We start from the raw sequence: 25,013 nt of genomic DNA, 5'->3' as shown, positions 1-25,013 counted from the left end.
TGGGTTCAAGCGATTCTCCTGCCTCAGCCTCCCGAGTAGCTGGAACTACAGATATGCGCCACCACACCCAGTAAGTTTGTATTTTTTAGTAGAGATGGGATTTCACCATGTTGGCCAGGATCGTCTTGATCTCTTTACCTTGTGATCCACCTAGCTTGGCCTCCCAAAGTGCTGGGATTACTGGTGTGAGCCACCATGCCCAGCCGAGATCATATTTTAATAACAAAATTATATAGTTCAATAAGTTCTATCTGTGTTGCTCTAAAAGATGTAAGAATTTAAGCTGAAAGTTATCACTGTAGGTCAGTTTGGATTATTGAGACTTAAATGAAGTAAAGAAACTGTCTAGAAAACACTGGTTAAGAGGAATCCAAAGTGCTCTATGGTTTTGGATAGAAAGACTAATCACACACACAAAAATAAGTTGATATAAGGTATTTAGTAAACTCAAAACTGGCTCCAGATCACTAGCTGTTATGTGATCTCAGCAAGTTATGTGACCTCTTTATGCTTCAGTTTTCTCATCTGTGAAATAAAGATAATAATTTCTACTTTATGTCATTGTTGTGATAATTATTGTCATTGTTGTAATAATTGTCATTGTTGTAATAATATATATAAAGCATTTGAATGCCTAGCATAAGAACTAGAATGCTAGTGTACTTACACCTTTAAGAACATTTTAATAAGTATTTAAATTAAAAGACTTTCAAATTAATCCTACTTAACTAACACGCAAACCTTTTTCTATAGGTTTTATGATTCATTTGAGGAATTTTTACAATATAGACCAGAATAGTATCAATCAATGAAAAAGTAAGTGAAGTAGAGGAATAATTTGTGGTAAAGCTCATTTCAAACATTAAACAGATTCTGGCAAATACTAAAATTAGAAAGATGATGTTATAATTTAGCCCTCATCCAAATTAATTTCTCAACATTCCAGATTATCACTCAAATTATAAGAAAGTGGATCTGATTAGATAAGATGATTTTTAAAATTTACCTTTTCAGTACTTACGAATATCAGATCTCTTCCTTGTTTTTTAATAACCATTTAATATATATCAGTCTGATCCCATCGCCATTATTTGCGGGGTAAAATATTTGGACTAGAAGTTTTTTTGTTTATAAAAACTGTAGTAGACCAGGCACCATGGATCACACCTGTAATCCCAGCACTTTGGGAGGCTGAGGTGGGTGGATCACTGAGGTTTGGAGTTTGAGACCAGCCTGACCAACATGGTGACACCCCATCTCTACAAAAAAAAAAAAAAAAAAAAACACAAAATTACCTGGGCGTGGTGGCATGCGCCTTTAATCCCAGCTACTTGGGAGGCTGAGGCAGGAGAATCTCTTGAACCTGGGAGGTGGAGGTTGCAGTGAGCCGAGATTGTGTTACTACACTCCAGCCTGGGTGATAGAGTGAGAATCCATCTAAAAAAAAAAAAAACAAAAACGTAGTAGAAAGTAAGGGTGTTAGGAGGTCCCTGATGACAAAACAGGCTGCAGCTTCTATTCCTATAACTGAGGTGCCGGTCTTTAAATTGATTCATTAAGGTTTTTATTTCAAGGCTTAGAAAATCATTATGTGATGTTCTTTGCCATCTTTTGCATGCAAAATTAATCTTAATTGTAGTAGGCTGATTTTGTTCAAATAGATGGGAGATTAAGTTTGTCATTTAGGTTTAGATGATGGATTTTATACATTTGACATTGATCCTCTAATTGTCCATGGTATAACACTTTACAATTCCCAGAAAGAACTTTAAACTTAGTTTTTTATTTGAATGTTTCCCAGGTCAGGTCTGCTTTGAATTTATCATCTCTGATGCCCAAAGGATACATTTTGAAACTGAAAGAGAACTGAGCTCCATGTGCTCACAGATGCAGTGATAGCTGTGGTAGTGGGCAGCCAGTATCTTTCTGTGCTTAGGGCTGTGTAGTGGAATATAGAGCTGCTACTAGCCTGGGATCAAGTCATAACTCTTTAGTCTGTCTCTGCTATAGAATACCGCACAACTATTTGGGATTAATTGAATCTATTCTTTACACTTAAAGCAGTATCCTTGTTATATCCTGAAGCTGTCCCCATAATTTCAAACAGTTTGAATTAATTCATAGTAATATTTGCTATAGGACTTACACTTCCCTTTGTAGTCTGACACTTTCCCTGCCGCTGTCCTCTGTCTTTGTGCTATACAGTCATCTGTAACAGGAGTTAGAGAGAGAACAGAGCATAATCTGAGTGTTACCTTGGTGCTCACTAGAGCCTCAGCTGAAGTGACTGGATCTTTCTTTCCTTGCCGCATTGAGTACATCCCTTCTAAGCTGCACCTCGTATCAAAGAAGATTTCTACCCCAGGGACCCAAAAGATGCACATGTACTCTTCAGGGATCAGAGGATATCTCTTCAGCATCTATGCTCAGCTGTCCTTTAATAATTGCAATCTTTGACACTGAACAGTTTTGGAACATTACTGGGGTATTTTATATAGGAGGAAACAAAATTTTAGAAGGTTTTAGGGTCCCCCCACACCTTACGTCATACAACTCAGTGGGTAGTAGAACCAGAACTGGATTCCATGACATTGGCCCACAAGTCCAAAATATTTTTACTGTGTCCCATTGTATTTTAAAGTCATAAAACGTTTTTCTAAAGTTTGGAAGTACTACAGGGTGTGAATGCTCTATAAAATTGTGGTAAATTTCAAGGATAATATCATAGTTTAGTAATCAGTATAGCTTTATTCGCCTTACTGCTTTGGTGAGACCCTTCTTGATCTCCCGTTTCAACCCAGGTTGGCTGATACGCTTTTAGTCCAAATCCTTGAATTGTTTAGTATTTCTTAGATAAACCCCAGAATTTTTTATAAACAATACTCTCCTTACATTGATCAAAACCACATTCTAGCAGCAGCCTCACCCTTTCCAGGGCTTTAATAAAAGGGTTTATTATTGCTCTAATCTCACTATGACTCTCTTGAAATGTTTCCTAAGTATCCAGTCCCTATTCTTCTGAGTTTTCCATTTGCTTTTCCTCAAACAACATGCCCCTTTTGATTTCTCCTAAGATGTCTGCAGCCTATATTGGATACTGTTCTTTCCTTCTGTTAAATTTCTAAGTCTTTTAATAGATGCCCATACATTTTTTAATCCTATATTATTATATTTAATTACACTTTCTTCCATATATCATTTTGGTACCTATTTATTATAGCAGTAATTCTTAATCTCCAGAGTTACATATCAAAGAAGTCTTCTCAGCCTCTCCAAGTTTAATTCAAATATTTTAATCTTTAAATTTCTCCCTCCTGATTAATGTAAGGATATTTCTACTCCTTGGGGCTACCTTTAAACCTGTACCTGTGTGTTTTGAAGAAGACATGAGTCTTTGCTTCAAAATGTAAATTGGATTCCAAGCCCTAATTTTGCATTTTTTTGGCTGTTAGGAAACAAAAAGGAAAACTGTACTTAATAATTTACTAATGTACATTATGTGTCCAAATGTAGAGAAATTAACTCCTAAGTAGAACTTTATGTTTAACAACATAATTTCTTGTTTCGCTTTGTTAAGGCTTCTGTTTGTGATATGTAGAGGACAGTAGAAGCTAAAGAAATTGAAATGATTGTTTTTAGCTTTCTAAAATAGTTTTATGTTCTATTCTCTTGGCTTTGCTAATAAAGAAAGCCATCACTAAAATATCAGATAAATAACCATCATAGCACCACTTTACTCAGTTTAAGAGGCTTTCAGTGACCCTTTTATTCCATATGGTGCTTATTACTTAAACTACTTAGTCTTCTTAAGTCATTTTTGGTATTTTCATCATTGGACTATGACAGAAGCTACTGTCTATCCATTCTGCTTCATTTTATGTATCTTTGCCATACCGAACAATTCATGAATATTTGTTGAAACCATAGTACTGTGAAGTTCTTGTTCTACTGGGAAATATGATTGGGTAATTTGGAGTTAAAATAGTGTTAATTAGAAGAAGATTGTGAATTTGGTTCTCATGTCTGCCAGTTACTTTTGTGGATTCCATGGTAGGTGTGAAATTAACTAGTCAGACCTATCTTTCCTGTAAAAGCTTTGATTTATGCAAGAAATCACTGTGTCTCAAGCAAATGTTGCTTTATTTTAGGTCTTTTAGTGAATATTAGAATAAAGATATTAAGGTACCATTTTGTAAGAATCAAATCAGTAAATGTTCTATTGATATTAGTCATCTAATATTAATATGTTCAATAGCTAATAATAGAATAATTTAGTTCCCTTGAGAGTGTCTTGTGCCATTAAAATATTTTTAAACTCTTAGAACAATATATATTGCCAACAACACAAATTGACATTAAAATGTAAGATCATGTTATGATTGTGTTTGGGTTTCTAAATAGCTTACTGTTGTCAGAGATTTGAATAACTAGTGGATAATAAATTAAAATATTTGTGAATTTTACTCTAGTTTAGGTACCATATTTGTTTGCTTTTTTCTTCTTGTTTTTTGTTTTTTTTTTTTGAGACAGAGTCTCACTCTGTCACTCAGGCTGGAGTGCAGTGGTGCAATCTTGACTCACTGCAACTTGTGCCCCTGGGTTCAAGCAAGTCTCCTGCCTCAGCCTCCCTAGTAGCTGGGATTACAGGCATGTGCTACCACACCTGACTAGCTTTTGTATTTTTAGTAGAGACAGGGTTTCTTTGCCATGTTGGCCAGGCTGGTCTTGAACTCCTGACCTCACATGATCCGCCTACTTTGGCCTTCCAAAGTTCTGGGATTACAGGCATGAGCTACCTTGCCCAGTCTTGTTTCTTTAATAATGCCACATTTAAATGATAATTTCCAAATTCATCCCATACTGAATTTCATATGTATTTGCCTTTTGAATGGGTTATTTTCTCTTTACATTTCAAAATACTATAAATATTTAATAAAATATGTACCTCACACTATAGGAGGAAGTTTTCTGGTATTACTGGGTTAAGTGAATATGAGTGTTTGCGCATTGCGAGTTAAGAGAGCTTCTGGGTCATCCGGAACACATTCTTAAGGAAGAAAACCAGTTAGCAATGTATGTTTTTACACAAACACTCCAAGTATACAACCCCAAGTGGTTTTTCTAACCCTTAGGGTCTAAGGCTCTAAAATTTTTGTTCAGATACTATGGTCATTTGGTTACTTTTTTACAGTAGGCAAAATTATGTTTGACCTAAGAGTACATGATAGTTTAGAATCTGACTAAGGTTTTCTTCTAGTTACCTATTGTTGCAAATAAACCCAAACTTAGAGGCATAAAACAGCAACCTTTTTTTATTATTATCTTACATTAATATTTATTATTAAGATAGTGGACTGAGTTAAGCTTGGCAGTTTGTGCTCAGGGTCCCTAATATATTTGTCATCATTGTGACTGGGGCTGGGGTTATCTTGAAGACTTTTTCACTCAGGTATCTGAGTGTTGACTAATAACTTGGCAGGACCTGTCCACTGGAAGGCCTATGTGAAATTTTTCCATATAGGCTTCCTCACAGCATGGTGGCTGGATTCCAAGGCCCAGACCCAAGGCAGATAGTTAGGTGGGAGCTGTTTTCCCCTCTATGACCTAGGCTCAGAAGTCATGCAGTGTAAATTCCACTGCATGCTATTTGTTAGAGTCACTAAGACCAGGGCATATTCTAATAGGGGATATTGGACTTTACCTCTTGATGGGGAGGATTGTCAAAGAACTTGCAGACATGCTTTAAACCACCACAAGGGCCGGGTGCAGTGGCTTACACCTGTAATCCCAGCACTTTGGGAGGCCAAGGTGGGCAGATCATGAGGTCAAGAGATTAAGACCATCCTGGCCAACATGGTGAAACCCCGTCTCTACTAAAAAATACAAAAATTAGCTGGGTGTGGTGGCACATGCCTGTAGTACCAGCTACTCGAGAGTCTGAGGCAGGGGAATCACTTGAACTTGGGAGGCAGAGGTTGCAGTGAGCCAAGATTGCACCACTGCACTCCAGCCTGGCAACAGAACAAGACTCCATTTCAAAAAAACAAAACTAAACTAAACAAAAAAACACCATAGGTCCTTTACTTGGATTTTATTCCATTAGGTTCCAGCCCTTGTTATTTCTCTCTAAAACAACTTGAGACCTGCAAAGAGCCTCCTGCTGTTAGTATGCTAGCAGTACCACATGAATTGTCACAAAATGTGTTTAACCTGCGGAAGCATCAAGTACTTCCTTCACTGGTGGGGAACCTTCACTGGCAGTGACATGTTAAGCTACAGATTAGCGTCATTAGGGTAGTATCTGAAATCCAGGTTATTGGCTCAATTGTTCTTGAAAATCAGGGTAAATTGGTCAGCATAGATTCTAGTAGGGTACAAAGTTTTCACCAAAGAGCAGGAGTAAGGATGGATTTTAAAACCACTTACGTTTCTCAGGGCTTGTTTCCTTATCTTAAAAGTAGAAGGAATTCTTGGGGGTTAGGGGACGGGTAGCCTTAGGAGAAATACCTAATATAGATGATGGGTTAATGGGTGCAGCAAAACACCATAGCACGAGGATAACTATGTAACAAACCTGCACGTTCTACACATGATGTATCCCAGAACTTGAGAGAGAGAGAGAGAGAGAGAGAGAGAGAGAGAGAGAGAGAGACGAGGATAACTATGTAACAAACCTGCACGTTCTACACATGATGTATCCCATAACTTGAGAGAGAAAGAGAGAGAGAGAGAGAGAGAGAGAAAGAGGAAGAGAGGAAGGAAGAAGGGAGGGGGGAGGAAAGGAAGGAAGGAAAGGGAAAGAATTGGAAAGAAGGAAGGAGAGGAGATTAACAAAAGGAGTGTAAGAGTTTTAAAGGTTCTTGTACTTATACATTGAAAACTACAAAGAAATGTTTAAAGATATTAAAGGAGACCTAAATAAGTGGAAAGACATCTGTGTTTATGTAATCTATGTAAAAAATCCAACTATCTTTTTTACAGAAATTGACAAGCTGATTGTAAATTTCACATGGAAAGGGGACCAGACTAGTCAAAACAACCTCTAAAAAGAAGAGAGTTGGACTCACTTTTCAATGTCAAAACTTACTGTAAAACTACAATAAGTAAAATGGTGTGGTTCTGGCATAAGGACAAGGAAGTCAGTGAAATAGAATTAAGAGTACAGAAATAATCCCAGCACTTTGGGAGGCCAAGGTGGGTAGATCACGAAGTCAGGAGTTCAAGACTAGCGTGGCCAAGATAGTGAAACCCCGTCTCTACTAAAAATTGCAAAAAAAAGTAGCTGGGTGCGGTGGCACATGCCTGTAATCCCAGCTACTCCAGAAGCTGAAGCAGAATTGCTTGATCCTGGGAGATTGAGGTTGCAGTGAGCTGAGATTGTGCAACTGCACTCCAGCCTGGGTGACAGAGCAAGACTCTGTCTCAAAAAAAAAAAAAGAACAAAAAAAACAAAAAAAAGAGTACAGAAATAAACCTACACTTCTGTAGTCAATTGATTTTCACAAATGTGCAAAGACAATTTGGGGGAAAGGATAGTCGTCAACAAATAGTGCTGGGACAACTGTATGTCTACATGAAAACCAATGAATCTGGACCCCTATTTCACTCCATATACACAATTTAACATGAAATAGATCAAAGACCTATATGTAAGAGTTAAAACTATAAAATTCTTTTTTGCTCTGCAAATATATACATTTATTTTTTAGCAATTGAAAAGTAGTAATACAATATAATACAGATGGAAAGATGGAAGATGTATTTTGTGGGAAGATTTTTTTCAAATACGTATATATAGGATAAGGATAAGGATAAGGAAATAGGATAAGCTGGGATGTTGGAAGGTGCTCATTCAGTGTTCAACTAAAAACAAGTGATTTAAAAACATGATCCACGGTGGTTGTCTTAGTTTAGGGTGCCACATGTTCATTCTTTTGCCAAGAAATTTACTTATTTTTGGAAAGAACCTGAGGATTTAATCCAAATTCAGCAAAATCCTGCAAGCATTTTGGGAAAATTGTTCTCAGTGGAATACTGTAGGAAATGAAAGAAAAGGAAGAGTTAAATGTGACTATGGAGATTTGAATCTTCAGTAACTTAAAAAACAGTGGACAGGTAGCTGGGTCAACCCATTCCAGATGGGCCTGGGCATCATTCTACAATTGTGATTTTCTTGTCAACCACCATAATTCTTACTGGCTTTGATTAAAGAGGTTCCTCTGTTTTTACTGACACCTTCTGGCTATTATCACAGCTCTTTGAATTCTTTCACAGAGGGAAGTGATGTCTTTTCCAAATATCATGAGGCAGTTTTCAATGAGAAATTATATAAGAGAAACCTTTTTTGTGAATTCTATTTTTTAAAATCAGAGTCATCACACTGGACTTTTTGTGAATTCATTTTCTAGTTTTGAGCTGCAGGAAGTAGACAGCTGAAGAATGCTTGGGGCTGTACATGCTGATAAATTATAAGCTATTATCTGATTGGATGAGGAATGTTCAGTGTGTACATTTTAAAAAGGTATCTCAAGAGAACAACATTGGGTTTTGGCAGCTGGTCTAAAAGCCTCTGGATTGCAGTTATTTTCTCTTCTTCATTCCCTTGATCAATACACCAAGCCATTCATCAGAGATTGGATGAAAATATGCTTCCTTGGATATTTCGAAGAAAATCCTTTAAGACACATGTTTCCAGAAGAATGGACTCATTGTCCAAGTTCACTTTATCTCCAGAATTTAGTTTCTCCTTTAGGGCTTGATATGATTTTATATTGGCCAATTTTCAGAAGATTCCCTCTATTGAGTGGCCCTTTTTGGTTAATTAAAAAAAGGCATATCCAGAGAAGGGTAGGTAACTTGTCATTCTCACAAGCATGTGGGAGAACCTCCAGAGAGCTGGCCTGGCTTTCGGGCTGGTAGAGTCATGCACAGGTTATCCTGGCAAGTATTAGAGCCCTGCCAGAAGAAGGACTCCTGAAAGGTAAAAGGAGAGACGGAGTTCCCTGTCCCTGTGGCAGGAGCATAGTGGCTTGAAGACAGCTCATTTTAATTCCGTAGGAATGCTCATGCCTAATGAGTTGACATGGGGCCTCTTTCATGCCAGAGGTGATCTTCTTCAGCTTACAGCCGGTAATCTTCAGAGCTCAAAAGTTGACCACAAAGTTCACTGTGGGCCAGTTCAAGAGAAAGGACCTCCCAGTAGAGATGTGGCCATTCCCCACTTTGTCCACATAACTTTCTGTCCACAGGTGGTTCAGTAGTATTTTGTTTTTTATCTTAAAGGATTTCCTACAGTTGGTGGACACAAGTAAAAAAATGCTGAACAAAACAGATGCAGCTTCTGCCTCCTCTAGCCTCTTTTGAGTTGAGAATCAACAGGGTGAGATCAACACCCTTCAATGATGTGGTTTTGTCATTGTGTGTGTCCATCCTGGAAAAAAGTACTTTGCGTTAGTTAAAAATACATTATTGGTTAAAAATGCTAACAGTCATCTGAACCTTCAGTGACTTGTAAAATTCTTGCTGATGGAAGGTCTTGCCACAGTCTTGATGGCTGCAGACTGCTCAGGCTGGTGGTTGCTAAAGATTGGAATGGCTGTTGACTGTTTCTCAAAATAAGATAGCAATGAAGTTTGCAACATTGATTGACTCTTCCTTTCACAATAGATTTCTCTGTAACACATGTTTGATAGCATTTTACCCACATTAGAACTTCTCTCAAAATCGGAGCCAATCCTCTCAAACCTTGCCACTGCTTTATCAGCTAAGTGTATGAAGTATTCTAAATCCTTTGTTGTCAACTCAACAACATTCACAGCTCTTTACCAGGAGTAAATTTCATCTCAAGAATCGCTTTTTTTGCTATCCATAAGAATTAACTCCTCATCCTTTCAAGTTTGATCTTGTGGTTACAGCAATGTAGTCCCATATTCAGGCTCCGCTTCTAATTCTAGTTCTCTTGCTATTTCCACCACATCTGCTCTTACTTCTTCCATTGAAGTCTTGAACTTGTCATACTTATCCATGACAGTTGGAATCAGCTTCTTCCAAACTCCTGTTAATGTTAATATTCTGACCTCCTCTCATGAATCTTGAATGTTCTTTGTGGCATCTAGAATAAGTCCTTCCCAGATTTTCAATTTACTTTGCTCAAATCCATCATTATCTATGGCAGCTGTCACCTTGCAACACATTTCTTAAATAATAAGACTTGAAAGTAAAATTACTCCTTGATCCATGGACTGCAAAATGGATAATGTGTTAACAGAAATGAAAACATTAATCTTGTGCATCTCTGTTAGAGCTTTTGGGTGACCAGGTATATTGTCAATAGTGGTAATATTTTCAAGGGAATCATTTTTTCTGAGCATTAGGTCTTACCAGTGGGCTTAAAGTATTCAGTAAACCATATTGTAAACAGATCTGCTGTCATTCAGACTTTGTTCTTCCATTTCTAGAACATAGAATAGGTTTAACATTCTTTTTTAATATTTGAACCCTACTTTCTTTTTTTTTTCTTTTTCCTTTTAAAAATTTTATTTCTATTTAGGGATATAAATGATTTTTGGTTACATGGATGATTTGTATAGTGGGAAGCCTGGGCTTTATTCACCCAAATAAAGTGAATTTTACTCAGTAGGTAATTATTTATCACTCAACCCCCTCCCACCCTCCTGCCTTCTGAGCCTCCAGTGTCCACTATACCACTCTGCATGCCTTTGTGTACCCATAGTTTAGCTCCCACTTGTAAGGGAGAACATGTGGTATTTGGTTTTTTGTTCCTGAGATACTTCACTTAGGATAAGGTCCCCAGTTGCATTCAAGTTGCTGCAAAAGATGTGATTGCATTTTTTTTTTTTTTTTTTTTGGCTGGATCGCACTCCATAGTATGTGTCTATGTCTGTGTGTCTGTGTGTGCATATAGATATGTGTATATATATATATATCACATTTTTAATCCACTTATGGGTTGATAGGCACTTAAATTGAGTCCATATCTTTCTAATTTTGAATTGTGCTATGATAAACATATACATTCAGGTATCTTTTATATGATGACTTTTTTTCCTTTGGGTAGATACCCAGTAGTGGGATTGCTGGATCGAATGGTAGATCTACTTTTAGTTCTTTGAGACATCTCCATACTGTCTTTTATAAATATTGTACTAACTTACATTCCCATTAGCAGTGTGTAAGTGTTCCCTTTACACTGCATCTACACCAACATCTATTGTTTTTTGAGGTTTTAATAATGGCCATTCTGGCTGGGGTAAGGAGGTCTCTCACTGTGGTTTTAATATGCATTTCCCTGATGATTGTGACATTGGTGACATTTTTTCATGTTGGTTGTCCATTTGTAAATCTTTTGAGAAATATCTGTTCTGGTCATTTGCCCACTTTTTAATGGGATTGTTTTTTTCTTGCTGATTTGCTTGAGTTCCTTGTGGACTCTGGTTATTAGTCCTTTGTCAGATATATTGTTAGCAGATATTTTCTCTCATTCTATATGTTGTCTATTTTCTCTGTCCTATATTTCTTTTGTTGTACAGGACCTTTTTAGTTTAGTTACGTGACATTTATTTGTTTTTGTTACATTTATTTTTGGGGTCTTAGTCATAAGTTCTTTGCCTAGGCCAATGTCTAGAAGAGTTTTTCCAGGTTTTCTTCTAGAATTTTATGATTTCAGGCTTTAGACTTAAGTCTTTAATCCATCTTGAGTTAATTTTTGTATATAGTGAGAGATAGGGATCCATTTTCATTCTTGGCCTGTTGTTGTTCAATTTTCCCAGCACCATTTATTGAATCGAGTGTCTTTTCTCGAGTGTGTGTTTTTGTGTGCTTTTTTAAAGAAGAGTTGGTTTTAGGTATTTGGGTTATGTTGGGCTGTTTGTTCTGTTCTCAATGGTCTGTGTGTCTGTTTCTTTTTCCAGAGGATGGTGAGTCTTATTTTGTCTTTTCTGGATAGATGTTTGATTTGCTCTCGGATGTTCCAGGGTGGAGAGAAACTAGGAGAAAGCATAGGATGTCAAGGTCTATTTAGTGTAATCTTCAACCTTGTTTTCATCTTCACCATCAGTGAAGAGAGCAGCCTACTTGCTTGCAGAACTGAACTTGGAAGCTGGATTTTCCTCAGGTTTCTTTGGCTCAGGTGCAGATATGGAGTCTTGATCCTTTTTGCTGTCTTTCCTATCTGACTCCTTCCAGTGGTCTTTGTTCCCTCTGTTTCTTGGACCACGGCTAGAGTTCCTACTTTGGCTTTTTGGGACATTCATCCCATCTACTTTATTTTCATCTTTCCTTGCTGGTCTTTCCTCAGATGGTTAAGCTGGAACTACTTTTCCCCCACTGCTTTTAGGGGTTTGCTGCTCTGTGTTTAAGCTTTGAGATGGAGCAGGAGGGTTAGAACTTTGTTCACTGAAGCATTCTCCTTTGGTGGAGAGGCTGACATTTCCTTTAGGGACTGATCAGGTTTGGGAGGTTTAGAAGTTGCAGAGTGACAACCTTCCTCCTTATTGAGTATTTCATTTTCTGGAGACTTCTCACTCTCTCTCCTTCGTGCATTTCTGTGGGATGTGATGGAGGTCCGAGTCTGTGATGACTCACTTCCTGTCCTCAACCATTCCCGTTCCTGAGTTTTTTTACTTCACCTGCTTGGGTATCTCTCCCAAGGCCATCGTTCTAGTTTTGGCTCATCCAGCTGACGCTGCAGCTTCTCTTGTTCCTTCAGTACATTCTTTTACTTCTCTTTCTCTAGCAGCTGTGTGAATGGACTTTGCCCCTCCAAAGATAGAAGCAGCTCAACTCGACAGGGAGGTACTAGCTGAGGAATCATCTTCCTTAGGAGTACTCTGAGGCTTTAGATGCAATTTGGGTCTTTGGCAGGGACCTCTATCATCACATCTATAATAATCCCAAGAGTAATCATCTCTGGAGTTCCACGATCATCATCCCGTCTGTCGTATTGGTCTTATAGCGGTCCCCGCCTCCTCTGTAGTCATCATCCCTGCAGTACCCACTGCCAAATGCTCTTCTGCCACTGCCTATCTGGGAATCATAGCCTCTATCATAGTGCCTGCTACCTCAGTCATCATAGCAATTCCGGCCGCCATATCAATCCATATCGCGGCATGGGCCATCCCGATAGCCATCGTAATACAGGTCTCAATAAGAATGATCTCAATACTTGTCTCCAAAGCTATCATCACCTCTTCTAGGCAGGTAGTCATCAAAGCTTTCTGTGGCAGGATGAGCCCTCCAGTCTATATCTGTTTTGTCAGAATCCTGATTTCTATCATGGCCAAAAGAACGATCATCCCTGTCTTTATCCTATGTTTGATCAGCAACCGCCACTCGAATTGTCCTGTTACCTAGAGACTCTTCACTGAGACTCAGGGCACTGAATAGGGAATCTAGGTCCTCAAATTCAGCATAACCAAAATCTTTCAATCTCTCTGGATTGCTGGGTTCGCATGGTAAATGCACTTCACTGATATTTAATCCTCTAAAGAGTTCCTTAATTGACTCTTCCGTCACATCATAGGGTAACTTCCCTAGAAAAGCAGTGTAGGGTGGCAATTTGGGAAGACAACTCTGGTCAATATTGGGTTCCCGAGCAGCCTGTGAAGCAGTGGGAAGGACGAAACAGTCAATTGGAGGTACCCTATGTACATTGTCATCATTACAGTGCTAAGTTGTTGAAACATCTCCTTCCAGGCCATCTGATTCATCAGCCCAGCTGACTGGTTTGGAAACAGGTGTTTCTTCCACCAGCCCCCCATCCTCAGCCAGAAAGTCTATTAGGGAGATAGTCTTCCCCTTCTTCTTCTTTTTTGCTTAGTTCTTGAAAGTCAACAATGGGTCACAGTGAAAACTGGTATTGCTGAGGCCTCCATGTTGGGAGTGGCTTCGTGTATTTGTTTTAGTTACTATAGCCTTGTAGTATAATTTTAAGTCAGGTAATTTGATACCTTCAGATTTGTTCTTTTTGCTTTGGATTACTTTGACTATTCAGGATGGTTTTTGGTTGCATATGAACTTTAGAATTTTTTTTTCTAATTCTATGAAAAATGACCTTAGTATGTTGATAGAAGTTGCGTTGAATCTATTGATTGCCTTGGGCAGTATTGTCAATTTCACAGTATTGATTCTTCTAATCCCTGAGCATGGCATGTTTTTCCATTGGTGTCATCTTTGATTTCTTTCATCAGTGTTTTGTAGTTCTTTTTATTTTCTTTGCAACTGTTGTAAATGGGATTGAGTTATTGATTTGATTCTTAGCTTGTTTGTTATTGATATATAGCAGTGCTAGGGATTTGTGTACTTTGATTTTGTAACCTGAGACCTTACTGAATTTATTTATTGAGTCTAGGAGTCATTTGGAGGAGTCTTTAGAGTTTTCTAGGTATAAAATCATAGTATCAGTAAACAGAGATAGTTTGACTTTCTCTTTTTCACTTTAGATGCCCTGTATTTCTTTCTTTTGCCTGATTGCTCTGGCTAGGACTTCCAGTACTATGTTGAACAGAACTGATGAAAGCAGGCATTTTTGTTTTGTTCTTGTTCTTAGGGGAAGTGCTTTCAGCTTCTCCCTATTGCATATGATGTTGGCTGTGGATTTGTCTTATTTTGGCTTTTGTTATTTTAAGGTATATTTATTCTATGCTTAGTTTGTTCAGAGTTTTTATCATGAAGAGATGCTGGATTTTATCAAGTGCTTTTACTGCATCTTTTGAAATAATCATATGGTTTTTATTTTTAATTGTTTATGTGGTAAATCAATGTATTGACTTGCATTCGTTGAAACATCTTTGTATCCTTGGGATGAAACCTAGCTGATCAGGATGAATTATCTTTTTGATGTGTTGTTGAATTCAATTTGCTAATATTTTATTGAGGATTTTTGCATCTGTATTCATTAAGGATATTGGTCTGTAGTTCTTTTTTGTTGCTGTTATGTCCTTTCCTTGCTTTGGTATCAGTGTGATACTGACTTTGTAGAATGCGTGAGGGAGGATTCTTTCTTTCTCTATTCTTTGGAATAGTTTCAGTAGGATTGGTACCAGTTTTCCTTTGCAATGTCTGGTGGAATTCAGCTGTGAATATGTCTCATCCTAGGCTTTATCTTGTTGGGAGATACTTTATTACTGCTTCAGTCTCACTCCTTATTACTGATCTGTTCAAGATTTGTTTATTTTCTTAATTCAAGCTTAGGAGGTTGTGTGTTTCTAAGAATTTATCCATTTCCTGTAGATTTTCTGGTTTCTGCACATAGAACTGTTCCTATAGTAATCTTGCATGATCTTTTGTATTTCTGTAGTGTCAGTTATAATGTCTGCATTTGCATGTCTGATTCAGCTTGCTTGAATCTTCTCTCTTCTTTTCTTGATTAGCTAGTGGTCTGTAATTTTTGTTTATATTTTCAAAGAACCAACCTGTTGTTTCATTGATCCTTTGTATTGTCTTTTGGTTTCAATTTCATTTAGTTCTGCTCTGATCTCTGTTGTTTTTCTTCTGCCAGCTTTGGGTTTGGTTTGTTGTTTCTCTAGTTTCTTGAGTCATGACATTATGTTGCCAGTCTTTGATCTTTCTGTCTTTCGATATAGGCATTTAGCATTATAAACTTTCCTCGTAGCGCTGCTTTTGCTGTATCCCAGGAATTTGGGTAACTTGTGTCACGGTTATTATTCATTTCAAATTTTAAAAATTTTTTCTTGATTTTATAGTTGACACAAAAATCATTCAGGAGCAGATGGCTTAATTTCCATTTCCATGTATTTGTATAGTTTTGAGAGTTACTCTTAGAATTAATTTCTCATTTTGTTCTGCCATAGTCTAAGAAGATACTTGGTATGATTTTGATTTTTTAAATTTGTTGATATTTGTGTTGTGGCCTGTCTTATGGTCTATCTTGGAAAATGTTCCATGTGCTGATGAGAATGTATATTCTGCAATTTTCATGTAGAATATTCTGTGAATGTCTGTTAGGTCCATTTGTTCTAGAGTCCAGTTTATGTCTAGTGTTTCTTTGTTGACATTCTACCTCAGTGATCTAAGTAGTGCTGTCAATGGAGTGTTGAAGTCTCCCACTATTATCATCTTGCTGTCTTTTCTTAGGCCTAGTAGAATTTGTTTGATGACTGTGGGTGCTCCAGTGTTAGGTGCATATGTATTTAGAATTGTTATATCTTCTTGTTGAATTGTTCTGTTTGTTATAATATAATGACTTTCTTTGTCTTTTTATTGTTTTTTATTTAAAGTCTGTTTTGTTTCAGGTAAGAATAGCTAGCTACTCCTGTTCCCTTTCGGTTTCCATTTATGTGTAACTTTTTTTTTTTTTTCCATATCTTTTCTTGAGTCTACAAGAATCTTTATATGAGTTAGGTAGGTCTCTCGAAGACAGCAGATGTTTGGACTGTGTTTTTTAAAATTCATTCTGCCAATCTGTATCTTGTAAGCGGGGGATTACACCATTTACATTTGAAATTAATATTGATATGTGAGCTACTCTTGCAGTCATCATGTTAATTGTTACCTAGTTCCTTTTTTTCTTTATTGTGTTATTGTTATACACCTTTTCATTTATGTATGTATGTATGTATTTGTTGGGATGGAGTCACTCTGTCACCCAGTCTCTGCCTCCCAAGCTCAAGTGATCCTCCCACCTCAGCCTCTTTAGTTGCTGGGACTATAGGTGCTTGTCACCATGCCCAGCTAATTTATGTATTTTTAGTAAAGACGGGGTTTCACCCATGTTGGCCAGGCTGGTCTTGAACTCCTGACCTTAAGTGATCTGCCTGCCTTGGCCTCCTAAAGTGCTGATATTACAGGCATGAGCCACCACACCTGGGCTAGCCCTTTCATTTAGATGTTTAGAACTCCACTGAGTGTTTCTTATAGGGCTGGTCTATTGGTGATGGATTCTCTCAGCATTTGCTTTTCTTTGAAAGACTATTTTGCCTTCATTTTTTAAGCTTAGTTTTGTCCTATGCAGAATTTTTGTCTCACAGTTATTCTGTTTAAGGAGACTAAAGATAGGACTGAATCACTCCTAGCTTACAAGATTTCAGCTGAGAAGTTACTCTGATAGTTTATCCCTTATCATTTATTTAATGCTTTTATCTCACTGCTCTTAGAATTGTTGACTTTGCATTGACTTTAGATAGCCAGATGACCATATGTTTTGGTGATCTCCTTTCTAAAATGAATCTCTCAGGAGTTTTTTGAGCTTCTTGTATTTGCATGTCTAAATCTCTAGCCAGATTAAGAAAGTCTTTCTCAATTATTTCTTCAAGTTTTTCTCAATTATTCCTTCAAGCTTTTTCCTTTTCTTCTCCCTCAAGAACACTCTTGATTCTTAGGTTTGAATGTTTTACATATGCCCATATTTCTTGGTGACTGTTTTTTCATTTCATTCTTTTTTCTTAATTTTTGTCTGATTGATTTAATTTGAAAACCTTGACTTCGGACTCTGAAATTCTTTCTTCTACCTGGTCTAGTCTGTCGTTAAAAACTTTCCACTGCATTTTTAACTCTTTAAATGAATCTTTGATTTCCAGAAGTTTTGTTTTTTTATTTATTTTAATATCTACCTCTCTAGAAATTTTTCATTTATATCCTGATTTTTTAAAAATTTCTTTATGTTGGTTTTCAGCTTTCTCTTGGATCTCATTGAGCAACTTTATAATGAACATTTTGACTTCTTCATCTGATATTTCAAAGATTTCATTTTGCTTTGGATCCACTGCTAAAGAGTTAGTGTGTGCCTGGGAGGAGGTGTTATTGTAAAGCTGTTTTTTCATATTGCTAGAATTATTTTTCTAGTTTCTTCCTATCTGGATAAACAATTTCTTCTTATTATTATTGAATTTTATTGAATTTTCTTTTGCTTTGACTGAGTTCTTTTTTCTTTTCCCCTTAAGGATGTGACTTTAATGTGTATAATTCGCGATTGCCAAGCATCAGCTCTGGGTGCTTTCAGTGGCAGTTTCTGTTGAGTTTCTTGGTTATAGAGAATCTGTGTGTGATGGCTTTCTCAGGCGCTGGTTGTAGTAGCAGTATACTTACTATGTGGAAAGGTTCCCTGTCTCCTATGGGGCCAAAATGGCAGAAGTCTCAGGAAGCTTATCTTGTTGGCCAATAGTGTGCACTACTCTCCTCCCCACCTTTTTTTCACTAGGTTGAATAGTTCACCCTTCAGGCCAGTAGGAGTTGCCATGGGTGAAAACCAGGTGCAGCTGAAGCAGGTGGTGGGTGTATGTAGGATACCAGTGATGAACAAAAGTCTCAGCCTTGACAGAGGCAGCTGTGGCAGGGCTCCTAGTGAAATGCACTGAGGTCTTCACTGGGGAAGGGGAGGGAGCCACCTCAGCTTCACAACCAGGCCAGTAGGAAAGCAACATCCCTGTCATGCCCCCATCCCTGTATTCTGGATATTTAGATCAGACAAGCACCTCTGTCTGAACACTGACATTCTGTGTTCAGAGACAGTGAGACTCTGTCTCTCATGAAAGTCTGATTCCAGGGGGCACTTCTCCCAAGGGGATGCAGTCGTCCCAAAGTGCTCGAGAAAGGTCCTCTATAGGTCCATCCTCACTGAGCTCCTATGGGAGAAGCCCCAATTGTATCTACAATGTTGGACAAGAGGGAGGAGAAGCCCCTTCACAAAAACTGTGACCGCTCCTCTGCTGGGGTAGAACCTCAGTCTTTCCCCACTGAGCTCACTACTGCACCTGTTTCTCTGCTGAAAGAAACTTCTCACAAGCAGGAAGTCATGGTACTCACGGTTCGTACTTTGGTTTCTTTTGTCCCAAAGGGTGTTCCCTTGGTGTGGTGCACTCCCCGTTCCCATGGGAGTGCTGATCTGTGTTGGCTAGACTACTGTGAATCCCGCTGCTCATCTGGGTTAGCTGCCTCAGGGACTGCCACAATCCAGGCCTGTGCTGGAGAATCTCGGCAAGGGATGTAGTCATGGGGAAGACACAAGGGCTGAAGGTCCCTGAACAAAACAAAAGATCACAATGGATACATGCCCAATATGATGCCTGCTACTACAGCTCAGGACCAGAGGGAAAGGGACGGGACTTTGTGTGAGCAAGGTAATACATTCAAGAAGTCCCCAGATTGCAGCCCACTCCAGCATTTGGACTCATGAGGCAGAGAAGCACTCCTTGAGTTTACATACCAGCAGTCAAAGGCTTGAGAGTCCAAAAGCTCCCAAGCACCCCACCTACCCCCACAGAACATTAAATCTCTCAGGGTTTGATGGTCTGCCAACTTCTTATTTTCTTTTGTGTGTGTGTTGTGGATTCTTCCAGTGAATTCTCTGATGGGCTCCAGCCTTCTCCCTGTAACAACTCTATTTGGGATGAGACTATTTGTGATTTTGTGTCTTCCTTCTGGGGAGAATTGGTTAACAGCATCTCTAGTCAACCATCTGGAGAAGCTCTTTAGTGCTTCAGGCTATGGACAGGTCTGTGGGATGTGTAGTGACTCAGGCCCCACTCTTAGCTCCACAGGTGGGTGATGTTGGGTAGAGCTGGACAAGGCCAGCCTGTCCTCTTATCTCACAGGGGCAGGTGCAAGCACAAGCTCTGATGGTGGCAGTAGGGGAGTGGCATGGACTCTGTAAGATTTCTTTGATTATAAGTAGCCTTGGTGCAGCGGCTTTCTCAATTTTGCCAGATGTAGTAGTGTGCTAGGTACATCAAAAGGCTGAAGGCCTCCTGAGCAGCCTGGGTGGTGTGAGTAATGGTGTTAGCTGAGGTCATGCAAAAGTTTTCTCCTGACCACTGTGTTATTTTGTTAGCAGACGTTGTAGAGAGCTGTGTCAGTTGACCTCCAACTGCAATTTAGGGACTCCTTGAGGGTATTACCTTGCTCAGACAAGGTCCCTTCCTTTTTCCCCTGGTCCTAAGCTGTAGTAGTAGGTGCCATACTGGGTACGTACCCATGGCAGAAATTTGTTCTGCCCAAGTACCTTCAACCCTTGTGTCTTCCCATCACTAGATCCCTTTCAAATATTCCCCAGAACCAGACTGGCTTGAGACAGCTTCAAAGGATAGCCAGGATAGCGAAATTCAGAGGAGTAGTAGAATTCACAGTGAGGTGGCACTAGCAGGTGAGAACCAGCTGCAGTGGTGGCTGCGGGGATTTATACTTAGCTTATATTACTCTGGGGAAGCACTCATATCCCAGGTGGTGGGCAGGGTCGTGGAACTTCCTAAAGTCCCTGTCTGTTGTGTTAGGCTACCAAGACCGGCATAGGGACATACATGGCCTGTGGGGCCTGGATCAGGCAAGTCCTCATTCTGGGTCACCAGATGTGGGCTCAGGTTGTGGCCCCAGTGGGGATCCAAGGGCAGTTCCCTGGCCACTGGAGTAATATTCTATGGATGAGTGGAACTACCTCTGTTGCATAAAAGAATCTTCAGGGAGGGGAGGGGGTAACAGGCAGCAGTGAGACCCACCCGGCTCTCACTCATTTGACACATTACGTCTCTCACTCACAGACTTCTGTCAACAACTGGCTGGGTCCCAGGCAGTCTGCACTCAGAATGCAAAACTGCACCAGGCTGTAAGTTCTCCTGCCCAAGGCAAAGACCAAGGCTTTCAGGGCAAGCCCCTCTTAATTTGCCTGCAAAGCAAGGGCTCCCAACTCCTGCACCTGTGACATGTTCATGAGCATGCTTCCTGCTCACCTGTCGTTTCTGGTCCATGGGGCTTATGCCCGCTGTATATTAGATTGCTTATTTTAGTTGGCAACTTCTTCCAACCTGTGACCACTCTCTGAGTTAGCTGGCAGATTTCTGCGATGTCTTCTATGAAGTAGGATCAGCAATGGCTTTCTCTCTATCCCTGCTGGATTCTGGGAGTGCTTACACAAAACAATTATATTTATACATATATATATACACACACACACACACATAATTTTATATTTTTATATATATTAAAATATATATAAATATGTATATATATACATATACATATATATGTGTGTGTGTGTGTGTGTGTGTGTGTGCGTGTGTGTATGTATGTATGTAGCTTCATATGTATATGAAGTCTTGCTCTGTTGCCCAAGCTGGATTGCAGGGGCACAATCCTGGATCACTGCAACCTCCGCCTTCTGGGTTCAGGCAATTCTCCTGCTTCAGCCCCCTGAGTAGCTGAGATTACAGGCATGTACCACCACACCTGGCTAATGTTTGTATTTCTAGTAGAGACAGAGTTTCACTATGTTGGCCAGGCTGGTCTTGAACTCCTGACTTCAGGGGATTCACCCGCCTTAGCCTCCCAAAGTGTTGGGATACAGGCATGAGCCACCACCTTCTCATATGCTCCCTGATGCTCACGAAATCAGCACCAGTGCTTGGTAGGGTTGAGACACTCCCCTGTGGTCTGGATTGCCCAGATCCCCAATGTGAATGTGTATCATGAAGCCAGTCTCCCCACTTTCACACCCTGGAGACAGATTTTCATCTTACTCACCATGCAGGTTGCCACTCACAGCTTTCAAAATGTCTGGAGTTTCTTTCAGTTTTTCCATTGAGGTTCTGTGTTTCTTCTTGGATAAAAGTTCACAACATAAATCTCTGCACATTATTTTGCTCTTTCCAAGCAGGTGAGGCATGCTAACAAAGCCTCCAATCTGAGCCTGGGTAGTTTATAATGAAAATAGGGTTATTTGGCTTACAGTTCTGCAGGCTGTATGTACAAGAAGCTCAGGACAGAAAGCTAATTGGAGCCAGAGTATAGAAATCACATGACAGGAGAGGGACTAGTAATTGCCAGATTCTTTTGAAAAACCAGTTATCCCGGGGACTCAGACTGAGAACTCACTAAAGCCCATGGGAATAACACCAAGCCATTCAGGAGGGATCTGCCTCCAGGATCCTGACACCTCTCACCTTGCCCCACCTCCACAATTGGGGATTTCAACATGAGGCTTGGCAGGATCAAACAAACCATATTCAAATCATAATATGTCATCTGCAAATAGACAGTTTAATTTCTACCTTTCTAAGCTATATCTTTTTATTTCCTTTTCTTGCCCTATTTTGCCACCTAGAACTTCCAGTACTATGTTAGTTTGGTGAGAGCAGACCTTCTTGTTTTGAGAGGAAGCATTCATTTTGTCTTTCACCATCAAGTATAGAGTTAGCTGTATAATTTTTGTAAATAAAATTGCAGAATTTATATAAATGTTCAAGACTCATATGAAAAAATGTTCAATATCACTAATCATCAGAGAAATGCAAATTAAAACCATGATGATATATTATCTTACACCAGTTAGAATGGCTGTTATTAAAAAGTCAAAAAATAACATATTGGAAGGGTTTGGAGAAAAGGAAACACTGATATATTGTTGGTGGGAATATAAATTAGCACAACCTCTATGGAAAACTGTATAGAGGTTTCTCAAATAACTTAAAATAGCACTACCTTTCAATCCAGTAATCCCACTACTGGGTATCTACTCAAAGGAAATTATTATATCAAATTTTTAGATACTTACCTGTACTCATATGTTTATCATAGTGTAAGTCAAATTTTTAGATAAGTACCTGTACTCATATGTTTATCATAGTGTAAGTCACCATTGCAAAGATATAGTATCAGCCTATGTGTTCATCAATGAATGATTGGATAAAGAAAATGTGGTGTATTTGTGCACAAAGAAATACTGTTGAGCCGTAAAAGGAATGAAATCACATCTTTTACAGCAACATGAATAACACTGGAGGCCATTATCTTTAGTGAAACAACTTAGAGAAAGTCAAATACTACATGTTATCACTTAAAGTGGGAGCTAAATAATGTGTACACGTGGACATAGAATATGGAATGATAGACATTGGAGACTGGAGAGGGTGGGAGGGTGAGAAGAGTCTGAAGTATAAGAAATTACTTAATAGGTACAATGTACATTATTCAGGCAATGGTTTACACGTGGATGTAGAATATGGAATAATAGCCGGGCGCGGTGGCTCAAGCCTGTAATCCCAGCACTTTGGGAGGCCGAGGCGGGTGGATCACGAGGTCGAGAGATCAAGACCAACCTGGTCAACATGGTGAAACCCCATCTCTACTAAAAATACAAAAAATTAGCTGGGCATGGTGGCGCATGCCTGTAATCCCAGCTACTCAGGAGGCTGAGGCAGGAGAATTGCCTGAACCCAGGAGGCGGAGGTTGCGGTGAGCCGAGATCGCACCATTGCACTCCAGCCTGGGTAACAAGAGCGAAACTCCGTCTCAAAAAAAAAAAAAAAAGAATATGGAATAATAGACATTGGAGACTGGAGAGGGTGGGAGGGTGAGAAGAGTTTGAAGTATAAGAAATTACTTAATAGGTACCATGTACATTATTCAGGCAATGGTTACACTAAAAGCCCAGACTTCACCACTGTGCACTATTTCAATGTAACAAAGCTGCATTTGTACCCCTTAAATTCTTTTTATTGCATTTTCAGTTTGGGGGTACATGTGAAGAACATGCAAGATTGTTGCATAGGTACCCACGTGGCAGTGTGATTTGCTGCCTTCCTCTCCCTCACCTATATCTGGCATTTCTTCCCATGCCATCCCCCCCGCAACTCCCCACCCCCTGCTGTCCCTCCCCTGTTTCCCTCCAACAGACCCCCAGTGTGTAGTGCTCCCCTCCTTGTGTGTCCATGTGTTCTCATTATTCAACACTCATCTATGAGTGAGAACATGCGGTGTTTGATTTTCTACTCCTGTGTCAGTTTGCTGAGAATAATAGCTTCCAGGTTCATCCATGTCCCTACAAAGGACACGAACTCATCGTTTGTGATGGCTGCATAATATTCCATGGTGTATATGTCCCACATTTTCCCTGTCCAGTCTATCATCGATGGGTTCAACACCCGTCTATGAGTGAGAACATGCAGTGTTTGATTTTCTGCTCTTGTGTCAGTTTGCTGGTAATGATGGCTTCCAGGTTCATCCATGTCCCTACAAAGGACACGAACTCATCGTTTTTGATGGCTGCATAATATTCCATGGTGTATATGTGCCACATTTTCCCTGTCCAGTCTATCATCGATGGGCATTTGGGATGGTTCCAGGTCTTTGCTACTGTAAACTATGCTGCAATGAACATTTGTGTGCATGTGTCCTTATAGTAGAACGATTTATAATCCTTTGGATATATACCCGGTAATGGGATTGCTAGGTCAAATGGAATTTCTATTTCTAGGTCCTTGAGGAATTGCCACACTGTCTCCCACAATGGTTGAACTAATTTACACTCCCACCAACAGTGTAAAAGTGTTCCTATTTCTCCACATCCTCTCCAGCATCTGTTGTCTCTAGATTTTTTAATGATCACCATTCTAACAGGCATGAGATGGTATCTCAATGTAGTTTTGATTTGCATTTCTCTAATGACCAGTGATGATGAGCATTTTTTCATATGTTTGTTGTCCTCATGTATGTCTTCTTTTGTAAAGTGTCTGTTCATATCCTTCGCCCACTTTTGAATGGGCTTGTTTGTTTTTTTCTTGTAAATCTGTTTTAGTTCTTTGTAAATTCTGGCTTTCAGCCCTTTGTCAGATGGGTAGACTGCAAACATTTTTTCCCATTCTGTTGGTTGCTAATTCACTCTAATGACTGTTTCTTTTGCTGTGCAGAAGCTGTGGAGTTTGATTAGGTCCCATTTGTCTATTTTGGCTTTTGGTGCCAATGCTTTTGGTGTTTTGGTCATGAAGTCCTTGCCTACGCCTATGTCCTGAATGGTTTTGCCTAGATTTTCTTCTAGGGATTTTATGGTGTTAGGTCTTATGTTTAAGTCTTTAATCCATCTGGAGTTAATTTTAGTGTAAGGTATCAGGAAGGGGTCCAGTTTCTGCTTTCTGCACTTGGCTAGCCAGTTTTCCCAACACCATTTATTAAACAGGGAATCCTTTCCCCATTGCTTGTTTTTGTCAGGTTTGTCAAGGATCAGATGGTTGTAGATATGTTGTGTTGCCACCGAGGGCTCTGTTCTGTTCCAT

At 39.3% G+C, this 25,013-nt stretch overlaps 1 protein-coding gene and 1 pseudogene across 7 annotated transcripts in view; one reads left to right on the top strand and one right to left on the bottom strand.

Annotated features, from left to right (window-relative positions):
- Positions 1–25,013, top strand: part of PHKB (phosphorylase kinase regulatory subunit beta) — a 240,968-nt gene that overhangs the window by 91,339 nt on the left and 124,616 nt on the right. The window lies entirely within an intron of this gene.
- LOC104652807 (eukaryotic translation initiation factor 4B pseudogene) lies at positions 12,039–21,544 on the bottom strand (annotated as a pseudogene).

This window comes from Saimiri boliviensis, chromosome 1, assembly GCF_048565385.1.
Source record: "Saimiri boliviensis isolate mSaiBol1 chromosome 1, mSaiBol1.pri, whole genome shotgun sequence".
Taxonomy (NCBI): Eukaryota; Metazoa; Chordata; class Mammalia; order Primates; family Cebidae; genus Saimiri; species Saimiri boliviensis.
Note: the sequence above shows the minus strand (reverse complement) of the source record. Positions and strands in the feature narration are given on the sequence as shown.